At 37.2% G+C, this 10,634-nt stretch overlaps 1 protein-coding gene across 1 annotated transcript in view; it reads right to left on the bottom strand.

Annotated features, from left to right (window-relative positions):
- The window catches only part of HTR1E (5-hydroxytryptamine receptor 1E), an 81,381-nt gene that overhangs the window by 5,993 nt on the left and 64,754 nt on the right, over positions 1-10,634 (bottom strand). The window lies entirely within an intron of this gene.

The following is a 10,634-nucleotide window of genomic DNA, read 5'->3' as shown; positions in this document are numbered from 1 at the left end:
AATGCTATCACTCCCCCGTCCCCCGACCCCACGACAGGCCCTGGTGTGTGATGTTCCCTGCCCTGTGTCCAAGTGTTCTCATTGTTCAGTTCCCACCTATGAGTGAGACCATGTGGTGTCTGGTTTTCTATCCTTGCGATAGTTTGCTCAGAATGATGGCTTTTTAATGATCACCATTCTAACTGGCGTGAAATGGTATCTCATTGTGGTTTTGATTTGCATTTCTCTAATGACAGTGATGATGAGCTTTTTTTCATATATTTGTTGGTTGCATAAATGTTTTCTTTTGAGAAGTGGCTGTTCATATCCTTCGCCTACTTTTTGATGGGGTTGTTTGTTTTTTTCCTGTAAATTTGTTCAAATCGTTTTTGACAAAAACATCACAAAATTTTAAATGTACTTTGCCACCCCAATTAATTTCTTATTTATATTTATTCTTTTATACATGTTTATATATAAAAAGGCTTTTTTTACATTTGAAAATATATATTCATATTATGTAACATTAAACATTCTGGGGCCATTAAAGAAAAAATTATATTGCTTATAATAAGCAGCTTTCAAATCAGATTTTAAACTTTCACAGTAAATATGCTGGCGTGGTGGCTCACATCTGTAATCCCAGCACTTTGGAAAGTTAACTGCAATAATCAGAGCTAAAAATGGATACATCCTATGAGGAGTTGATGGAGGACCTTTTTGGGGATTTGTAACTTTAAATTTCCACTTTATTGTGACATAAAAAATATGAGTCCAAGGCCATATTTAAATTGTTTTTCATAAAAATTACAAATAGGAGAGAATTACTCTAAACCAAACTGGTTAATGTACGCTGCTCCTCATTTCCAGGGATACTCTAGAGCCTCTGCTTTATACCATCCCAGTGAAGGTCAGAGCACCAGGGAGATGAGGTTATAGGGATGATAGATGTTAAGGCCGACTTTGGCATATTATTCTTCAGGGGCTTTGTCCTTTGCAGCAGATGAAGAGGGACAAGAATCTCTTTCTCATCCAGGAAGAGTTTCCAAAGCACCTAAGCATTATCAAGAAGGAGGAGTCAGCTGGCACCTGCTCATCTTAAAAATTATCTTAAAGAGGGTTTTATATTTTGGATCTGGTTCCTCCATTAGAAAACTGACATTTCACTTCATAAGTCCTGATTTACTTTAACCTAAAAAGTGTGCCTGAGTCAGCGGTTTTGGAGAGGAAGCTTGGAGTGGTGACTACCCACATGGACTCTGAATGCTGACTCTGCCACTTGTCAGCTGCAGTGTAATCCTAAGCATGTTCTTTAACGTTAGCCTACTTCAATTTCCTCCTCTTTAAATCAGGAATAATGACATCTTTCTCCAAAGTAAGTAGTGTGAAGATCAAATGTGTTAATACACGTAGAAGCTGAGAACAACGCCTAATACATAGTAAGTACTATGTAAGTGTTTGCGGTCATTTGTTATATGAATTTTCCCAGTGATTTTTGCACTGGGTAATGGAGACAGATTTCATCCCACAAACTCTGATGTGTAATAAAAGCCTATTAAAAACAAGTCAACTTAATTTTGTTCTTTCTTTTTTTTCTTTCCAACTTTTATTTTAGGTTTTGAGGGTACAAGTGCAGATTTGTTTCCTGGGTAAACTGTGTGTTGCAGGGTTTGGTGTACAGCTTATTTCACCACCTAGGTAATAAGCATAGTACCCAAAAGGTGGTTTTTCAAATCTCACCCTCCACTCACCCTCTACCCTCATGTAGGCTCTGGTATCTATTGCTCTCTTCTTTGTGTTCATGTGTTATTCAATATTTAGCTCCCAGTTATAAGTGAGAACAAGTGTCAACCTAATTGCTGCTTCTAAGCTTCTCACTTCTCATGCTTGAGACTTTCTCTAACCCCAACCACACCCCCAAGTCTCTGGAGGATTATTCAGGGCCAAGGCATTGAGGTTTGGTTGGGGAGAGGGGTTTCAGGTGTTGCATGCACAGAGAAAGTCCCTGGTAAGATATTTACTGTCCCCCACTCCTACAGTTCTTTCAGATCCAGACTGCTTCCGTAACACGCTTAGGGAATGTCCTAAGGTTGGGAACCCCATGCCTAGCCCCTAAGTCCCTAGCCACACCCTGCATGTATCCCTCTTTAAAATATTATAGACTCTCCAAGGCACTTCCAGAACTTCTGGCCCAAGTCTTAGACCCCCAGGATCTTTTCTGTTCCTCCATTTTGGGGGGGAAAGGTATGTAGACCATTGGAGAAATTCCTTCCTTCCTTCACTTTTTTTTCTAACCCTTTCATCCACCTATTAAAAGCTCTCTTTTCCTTTTTTACTTATTTACAAATCTTTTATTAATAAATCTCCTATGGGCTTGGCTTTTGAGAACATAAATAGGGATTACTGTCTGATACTTCCGCTTTCTGAAATATCTGTGAGGTAAGGAAGCATAAACCAGGCCACATGCTTGACTGAGGGAAAGGGAAAAAATAGAAAATAGCATCCAGCCATACACGTAACATTTCTTGTTGACATATTCCCCTTTCCTAGCATTCATAGAGTTATCTGAAATATGGGACAAATATCCTTACCACAAAGTTTTGCTAAGACTTTGAATTACCAGAAAATGTTATATAACGTCTCAACCATTAAAAGTTTAACATGCTGGTGGACCTGGAGCATTCCTGATCAACTCATTTACTTTGCATGTAATCACCATCATTTAGAGAATATTTTCCTGAACTGCTTTGAAGGAACCCAGGGTATACTTGCCTTTCCCTATTTACTTCCCAGCATTTTCCCAGTCAACCTGTGTTACGTACTGACTTCTGTCCATTCCTAGACACTTCCAGATACCACTTCCCTTTGATAAGTCATTCCCTCCTGCTGCAAGGTTTCTGTTTTGCACATGGCCTCTAAACTGATCCAGGAAAACTGCCCTCAGTTCTGTCAGCTTAGCCACCCTCTCTCCTAGCAGCATTTCCTGGCTCCACATGATGTTCTGGGCTGCAATTGCTTTACCTCTTGCCTACCAAAAAATCAGAGGTCACATAGTAGCTATTGCAAATGGAGTTGAAGCTGTCTAAAGTCAATGTATTAAAAGTTTAAGCATCTTAGACCAATAACTACTTTAAAGAAACCACAGAGAATCAAGAAACATGTTAAACTACCTTATGATTATGCAATCATTGGAATCCAAACTGTAAAAAAATTCATGGGTTAAATCACCCAATTTCTTAAATAAATTGCAGACAAGGAGGGCGATAAGAAGTGTGGCATATAGACTAAAAGGGACTCAAAAGACACATAAAAATAAAAACAAGCAAACCAAAACTATCATTATCGGGGTATGTATTTGAGTGATGTAACTTTCGAGGAAGCTTAAACATAAGGAGAATGGTTATTTTTAGAGGAGGAGACACGATTGTGATTGAGACACAGCTTCTGTGTTTTGTCAAGTTATACTTCTTGATCTGGGTAGTGGTTTGCAGGGGTGATCATCTTATAATATTTTAATAAACTATACATTTGTTTTAATTTAAGAGGTTTAAAAAGGTGCTCTTAAATGTAAATAATAATTCAGCCTGGAATTCTGTTTCATGTGTTAATCAGCAAGCTGCATTTTATACTCTAAAATTAGTGCCTGTGAACCTAATTATGAAGGACCTCTTGTCTCTAGGAAGAGCCAACACTCACCTTTCCCCAAAGAGAATGGCTGCTTTTGGACATTGATGTATATGGCATGCTCAGTTCATTTTTAATTTCACCAATTTAGCTAATCTATTGGTTTTCAATAACTGTTAATTCACCATAAATATTCTTTCGTCTCTTCTTTGATTGTTCTCATTTTGCCCAAATTACTTCCAATTATTTAAAGAAGTCTTCAGTATGTACCATGTACCAATTTCTTCTTTTTTTTTTTATTATTTCAGGAATGGCACCTTGCCCTCATATTAGTAATTTTATCTTTCTGTTTGTTAAATTTACTTTCTCAGTCTTTGGAAATACTTTTCTTTGCCTCTCCAGGGAAAAGGAAGGGTGGATACTCTGTTTCCCAATTAGATCTTCAGTAGAAGCAGTGGGAGGATGTAGAGGAGATACGGCAGCATGGGATTCTTTATTCTCTTTTTCTTTTTTTATTTATTTAAATTGTGATTGGAATTTTGACATGTGATTATTACAAGGTTATTATATTGATAATAACAAGAAAACATTACCATTTTATAATCTCAAAACAGTGCATAGAGTTTTAGGAGATGTTTATATACTCTGGATACGAGTCTTTTGTTGTCACAATGTTTTGTGAACATTTCTTCCATTCTGTGGTTTGCCTTTGTATTTTTTAATGTTGCTTTTTGACAAGTAGAAGAGTTTAATTTTTTTTTTGAGACAGAATCTCACTCTTTCACACAGGCTGGAGTGTAGTGGCCTGATCTTGGCTCACTGCAACCTCCGCCTTCCAGTGTCAAGCGATCCTTCTGCCTCAGCCTTTTGAGCAGCTGGGACCACAGACATGTGCCACCCCTTTGGCTAATTTTTGTATTTATCGTAGAGACAGGGTTTCACCGTGTTGCCCAGGCTGGTTTTGAACTCTTGAGCTCAAGTGATCCACCACCTCGGCCTCCCACAGTGCTGGGATAACAAGTGTGAGCCACCATGCCCAGCCAGAAGAGTTTAATTTTTAAAAAATTTTTAAATTTTTTGTGGGTACATAGTAGATGTATATATTTAGGTGGTATATGAGATATTTTGATACAGGCATACAACAAGTAATCATCACATCAAGGTAATTGGAGTATTTAATACCTCAGCATTTATTCTTTCTTTGTGTTACAAAAAGTCCAATTGTACTCTGTTATTTTAAAATTTAGAATAAATTATTTTTGACTATAGTCACCCTGTTGTGATATCAAATGCAAGATCTTATTTTTTCTATCTAACTATACTTTTGTACCCATTAACCATCCCCATTCTCTCCACCCCCTGCAACTACCCTTCCCAGCCTCTGGTAGCCATCGTTCTACTCTCTACCTCCATGAATTCATTGTTTTAAATTTTAGCTCCTACAAATAAGTGAGACTGTGTGAAGTTTGTCTTTCTGTGCCTGGCTTATTTCAGTTAACATAATGATCTCCAGTTCCATTCATGTTGTTGAAAATGACAGGATCTCATTCTTTTTTATGGTTGAACGGTACTTGATTGTACATATGCACTACATTTTCTTTTAATTTTTATTTTTATTTTAAGTTCCAGGGTACATGTGCAGGATGTGCAGGTTTGTTACATAGGTAAACGTGTGCCATGGTGATTTGCTGCACCTATCAAGCCATCACCTAGTTATTAAGCTCCGCATGCATTAGCTATTTTTTTCTAATGCTCTTCCTGCCTCCTTCCACTCCCCCCACAGGCCCCAGTGTGTGTTGTTACTCTCCCTGTGCCCATGTGTTCTATTGTTCAGCTACCACTTATAAGTGAGAGCATGTGGTGTTTGGTTTTCTGTTCCTGGGTTCATTTGCTGAGGATAATGGCTTCCAGCTCCATCCATGTCCCTGCAAAGGACATGATCTCATTCCTTTTTTATGGCTGCATAGTATTCCATGGTTATATGTACCATGTTTTCTTTACCAGTGTATCATTGATGGGGATTTGGGTTGATTTCATGTTTTTGCTGTTGTGAATAGTGCTGCAGTGAGCATACACATGCATGTATCTTTATAATAGGATAATTTAGATTGCTTTGGGTATATACCCAGTAATGGGATTGCTGGGTCAAGTGGTATTTCTGCTTCTTGATCTTTGAGGAATTGCCACACCATATTCCACAATGTTAAAGTAATTTACATTCCCACTAACAGTGTAAAAGCATTCCTATTTCTCCACATCCTCGCCAGCATCTGTTGTTTCTTGACTTTTTAATAATCACTGTTCTGACTGGTGTGAGATGGTATCTCTTTGCTACCACATTTTCCTTATCAATTCATTTGTTGATGAACACTTAGGTTGCTTCCAAATCTTAGCTATAATTGTGCTGCAATAAACATGGGAGTGCAGATGTCTCTTCAATATATTGATTTTCTTTCCTTTGAGTATATACTTAGCAGAGGGATTGCTGAATCATATAATAGTTCTATTTTCAGTTTTCTGAGGAACCTCCAAACTGTTCTCCATAGTGGTTGTACTAAATTACATTCCCACCAACAGTGTACAAGGATTCCATTTTCTCCAATTCTTCACCAGCATTTGTTATTGCCTATCTTTTGGATAAATGCCATTTTAACTTGGGTAAGATGATATCTCATTGTAGTTTTGATTTGCACTTATCTGATGATCAGTGATGTTGAAGACCTTTTCATATACCATTTTAATGTCTTCTTTTGAGAAATGTGTATTCAAATCTTTTGCCTATTTTAAAATCAGATTATTAGATTATTTTCCAATAGCATTGTTTGAGCTCCTTATATATTCTGGTTATTATTCTATTGTCAGATGAGTAGTTTGCAAATATTTTCACCCATTCTGTGGGTTATCTCTTCACTTTGTTGATTGTTTCCTTTGCTGTGAAGAAGGTTTTTAATGTGACAAGATCCAATTTGTTCACTTTTGGTTGCCTGTGCTTGTGGAGTATTTCTCAAGAAATCTTTGTCCAGACTAATGTCTTGGAGAGTTTCCCCAATGTTTTCTTGTCGTAGTTTCATAGTTTGAGGTCTTAGATTTAAGTCTTTAATCCACTTTCATTTGACTTTTGTATATGGTGATACATAGGGGTCTATTTCATTCTTCTGCATATGGAATGCTGCCAGTTCTCCCGGCAGCATTTATTGAAGATATTGTTCTTTCCTCATGTATGTTCTCAGCACCTTTGTCAAAAATAAGTTCATGGTAGACATACGGATTTATTTCTGGGTTTTCTATTTTGTTTCATTGGTCTATGTGTCTGTTTTTATGCCAGCACCATGCTGTTTTGGTTACTATAGTTCTGTAATATAACTTGAAGTTAAGTAATGTTATTCGTCCAGTTTTGTTCTTATTGCTCAGAATGGCTTTGACTACTCTAGGTCTTTTGTGGTTCCATGTAAATTTTAAGATTATTTTTTCCATTTCTGTGCACAATGTCATTGGTATTTTGATAGGGATTGCCTTATAGCTGTAGATTGCTTTGTGTAGTATGGATATTTTAACAATATTTATTCTTCCAATCCATAAACATGGAATATCTTTTCACTTTTTTGTGTCCTCTTCAATGTCTTGCATCATGTTTTATAGTTTTCACTGTAGAGATCTTTTATTTCTTTGGTTAAGTTTATTCCTAGGTATTTTATTTTATTTGTAGCAATTGTTAATAGAATTACTTTCTTAATGTCTTTTTTTTATTGTTCACTGATGGCATATAGAAATGCTACTGATTTTTATTTGTTGATTTTGTATCCTTGACTTGATTATATTTGTGTATCAGTTCTAATAGTTTTTTGGTGCAGTCTTCAGGTTATTCCAAATATAAGATCATATTATCTATAAACAAGGATAATGTGACTTCTTTTCTGATTTGAGTGCCCTTTCTTTCTTTCTTTTGTCTGATTGCTCTAGCTAGGACTTCCAGTACTATGTTGAATAACATTGGTGAAAGTGGGCATCCTTGTTGGGTTCAAGATCTTAGAGGAAAGACTTTCAGTTTTTCCCCACTCATTATGATAGTAGCTGTGGGTCTGTCATGTGGCTTTTATTGTGTTGAGGTATGTACTTCTATACCCATTTTTTTAGGGTTATCAATCATGAAGGGATGTTGAATTTTATCAAATGCTTTTCAGCATCAACTGAAGTGACCGTATGGTTTTTGTCCTTTATTCTGTTGACATAATGTACCCTATTCATTGATTTGCATAATGTTGAGCCATTCTAGCATCCCAGGGATAAATCCCACTTAGTCATGATGAGTAATCTTTATTGTGTTCTTGAATGTGGCTTGCTAGTATTTTGCTGAGGACTTTTCCATCAATGTTCATTAGGGATATTGGTCTGTAGTCTTCTATTTTTGATATCTTTGTCTGGGGGGTAATACTGGCTTCATAGAATAAATGTGGAAGTATTTCCTCCTCCTCTATATTTTGGTATAGTTTAACTAGAATTGGTATTAGTTCTTCTTTAAATGTTTGGTAAAATCGAGCAGTGAAGTCATTACATCCTGGATTTTCCTTTGCTGGGAGAATTTTTATTACAGGTTTTATCTCATTACTTGTTATTAGTCTGATCAGGTTTTGGATTTATGCTTGGTTCAATCTTGGTAGGTTGTATGTGGTTAAGGATTTATCAATTTCTTCTAGGTTTTCCAGTTTATTGGCATATAATTGCACACAGTAGCCTCTAATGATCTTTTGAATTTCTCTGACATCAGTTGTAATGTCTCCTTTTTCATCTCTGATGTTATTTGGATCTTCTCTCCCTTTTCTTAGTTTGACTAATAGTTTGTCTATTTTGTTAATCTTTTTAAAAAACCAACTGTTTGTTTCTTTTTTTTTTGTATTTTTTGTTTCAATTTCACTTATTTCTGCTCTGATCTTTATTATTTCCTTTTTTTCTAATAATTTTGAGTTTGGTTTGCTTTTGCTTTTCTAGTTGTATAAGACATATTATTAGGTTGTTTATTTGAGGTTTTTCTACTTTTTTCTTGTAGGCACTTATTCCTGTAAACTTTTGCTGTATCCCATAGGTTTTGATATGTTGTGTCTCTATTTTCATTTGTTCAAGAAACTTTTCAATTTCTTTCTTTTTTGTTTCTTTTTTCTTTTTTGAGATGGAGTCTCTCTGTGTTGCCCAGGCTGGAGTGCAATGGTGCAATCTCAGCTCACTGCAACCTCTGCATCCCCGGTTCAAGCAATTCTCCTGCCTTAGCCTCTCAAGTAGCTGGGGCTACAGGTGCATGCTACCATGCCCAGCTAATTTTTTTATTTTTAAGTACAGATGGGGTTTTGCCATGTTGGCCAGTCTGGTCTTGAACTCCTGACCTCAGGTGATCCACCAGCCTTGGCCTCCCAAAGTGCTGGAATTACAGGCTTGAGCCACTGTGCCTGGCCTCAATTTCCTTCTTAGGCCCTTCATTGGCCCACTGGTCATTCAGAAACATGTTTAATTTCCATGTGTTTGTATGGTCTTTAGAATTCCTTTTGTTATTGATTTGTGGTTTTATTCCATTTTAGCCAGAGAAGATATTTGATATCATTTCAATTTTTTTGAATGTTTTAAGGCTTTTTTGTTGTCTAACATATGGTCTATCCTTGAGAATGATCCATGTGCTGAAGAGAAGAATACGTATTCTGCAGCCATTGGAGGAAATGTGCTGTAAATATCTATTAGGTCCATTTGGTCTATAGTGCAGATTAAATCTGATGTTTCTTTGTTGATTTTCTGTCTGGATGATCTGTCCAATGCTGAAAGTGGGGTGTTGAAGTCTCCAGCTATTACTGTATTGAGGTCTATCTCTCTCCTTAGCTGTAATAATATTTGTTTTATATATCTGTGTGCTCCTGAGAGGTGAAGCCAGCTGGGCTTCTGGGTCAGGTGGGTACTTGGAGAACTTTTCTGCCTAGCTAGAGGATTATAAACACACCAATCAGCACTTTGTGTCTAGCTAAAGGATTGTAAACACACCAATCAGCACTCTCTAAAAATGCACCAATCAGCACTCTGTGTCTAGCTAAAGGATTGTAAACACACCAATCAGCACCCTGTAAAATGGACCAATCGTCAGCAGGATGTGGGTGCGGACAAATAAGGGAATAAAAGCTGGCCACCCGAGCCAGCAGTGGCAACCTCCTCGGGTCCCCTTCCATGCTGTGGACACTTTGTTGTTTTGCTCTTCACAATAAATCTTGCTGCTGCTCACTCTTTGGGTCCACACCACCTTTAAGAGCTGTAACACTTGCCACCAAGTCCGTGGCTTCGCTCCTGAAGTCAGCAAGACCACGAACCCACCAGAAGTAAGAAACTCCAGACACATCTGAACATCTGAAGTAACAAACTCCGGACACACCATCTTTAAGAGCTGTAACACTCACTGAGAAGGTCCGTGGTTTCATTCCTGAAGTCAGGGAGACCAAGAACCTACCGGAAGGAATAAATTCCGAACACACTCCAGTGTTGGGTGCGTATATATTTACAACTGTTATATCCTCTTGCTGAATTGACCCCTTTAATCATTATATAATGACCTTCTTTGTCTCTTCTTATAGTTTCTGTTTTGAAATCTATTTTGTCTGATATAACTATAGTGACTCCTCATCTTTTTTGGTTTCCATTGGCATTGAATATCTTTTCCCATCCCTTTATTGTCAGTGTGTGTGCGTCCTTATAGATGAAGTTGAAACTGACCCAATAGTCTCATAGATAGTTCTTTTTTGATAAACATAAAAATTGATCTTTCTGGTCTTAAAGCTTGAAACTTGTATTTATTTTTGTCTGAGTTCCTTCCTCAGGAAATGACCTTTAGGCCTCTCACAAAAAGTATTAAAGAACTGAAACTCACCAGATCACTACATCCAGACAATAAGATGCCAGATGCTTCATTTGTCATGATTGCTTCCTTGCCCCTCTCTAATTCCTGCTTTCTTACACATTGTTACATTTCTTCCTTGCTATATAAACCCCCAGTTTCAGTCAGTCAG

This window comes from Gorilla gorilla, chromosome 5, assembly GCF_029281585.2.
Source record: "Gorilla gorilla gorilla isolate KB3781 chromosome 5, NHGRI_mGorGor1-v2.1_pri, whole genome shotgun sequence".
Classification (NCBI taxonomy): domain Eukaryota; kingdom Metazoa; phylum Chordata; class Mammalia; order Primates; family Hominidae; genus Gorilla; species Gorilla gorilla.
The sequence above is the reverse complement of the archived record's forward strand: the minus strand, read 5'-3'. Positions and strand labels throughout refer to the sequence as shown.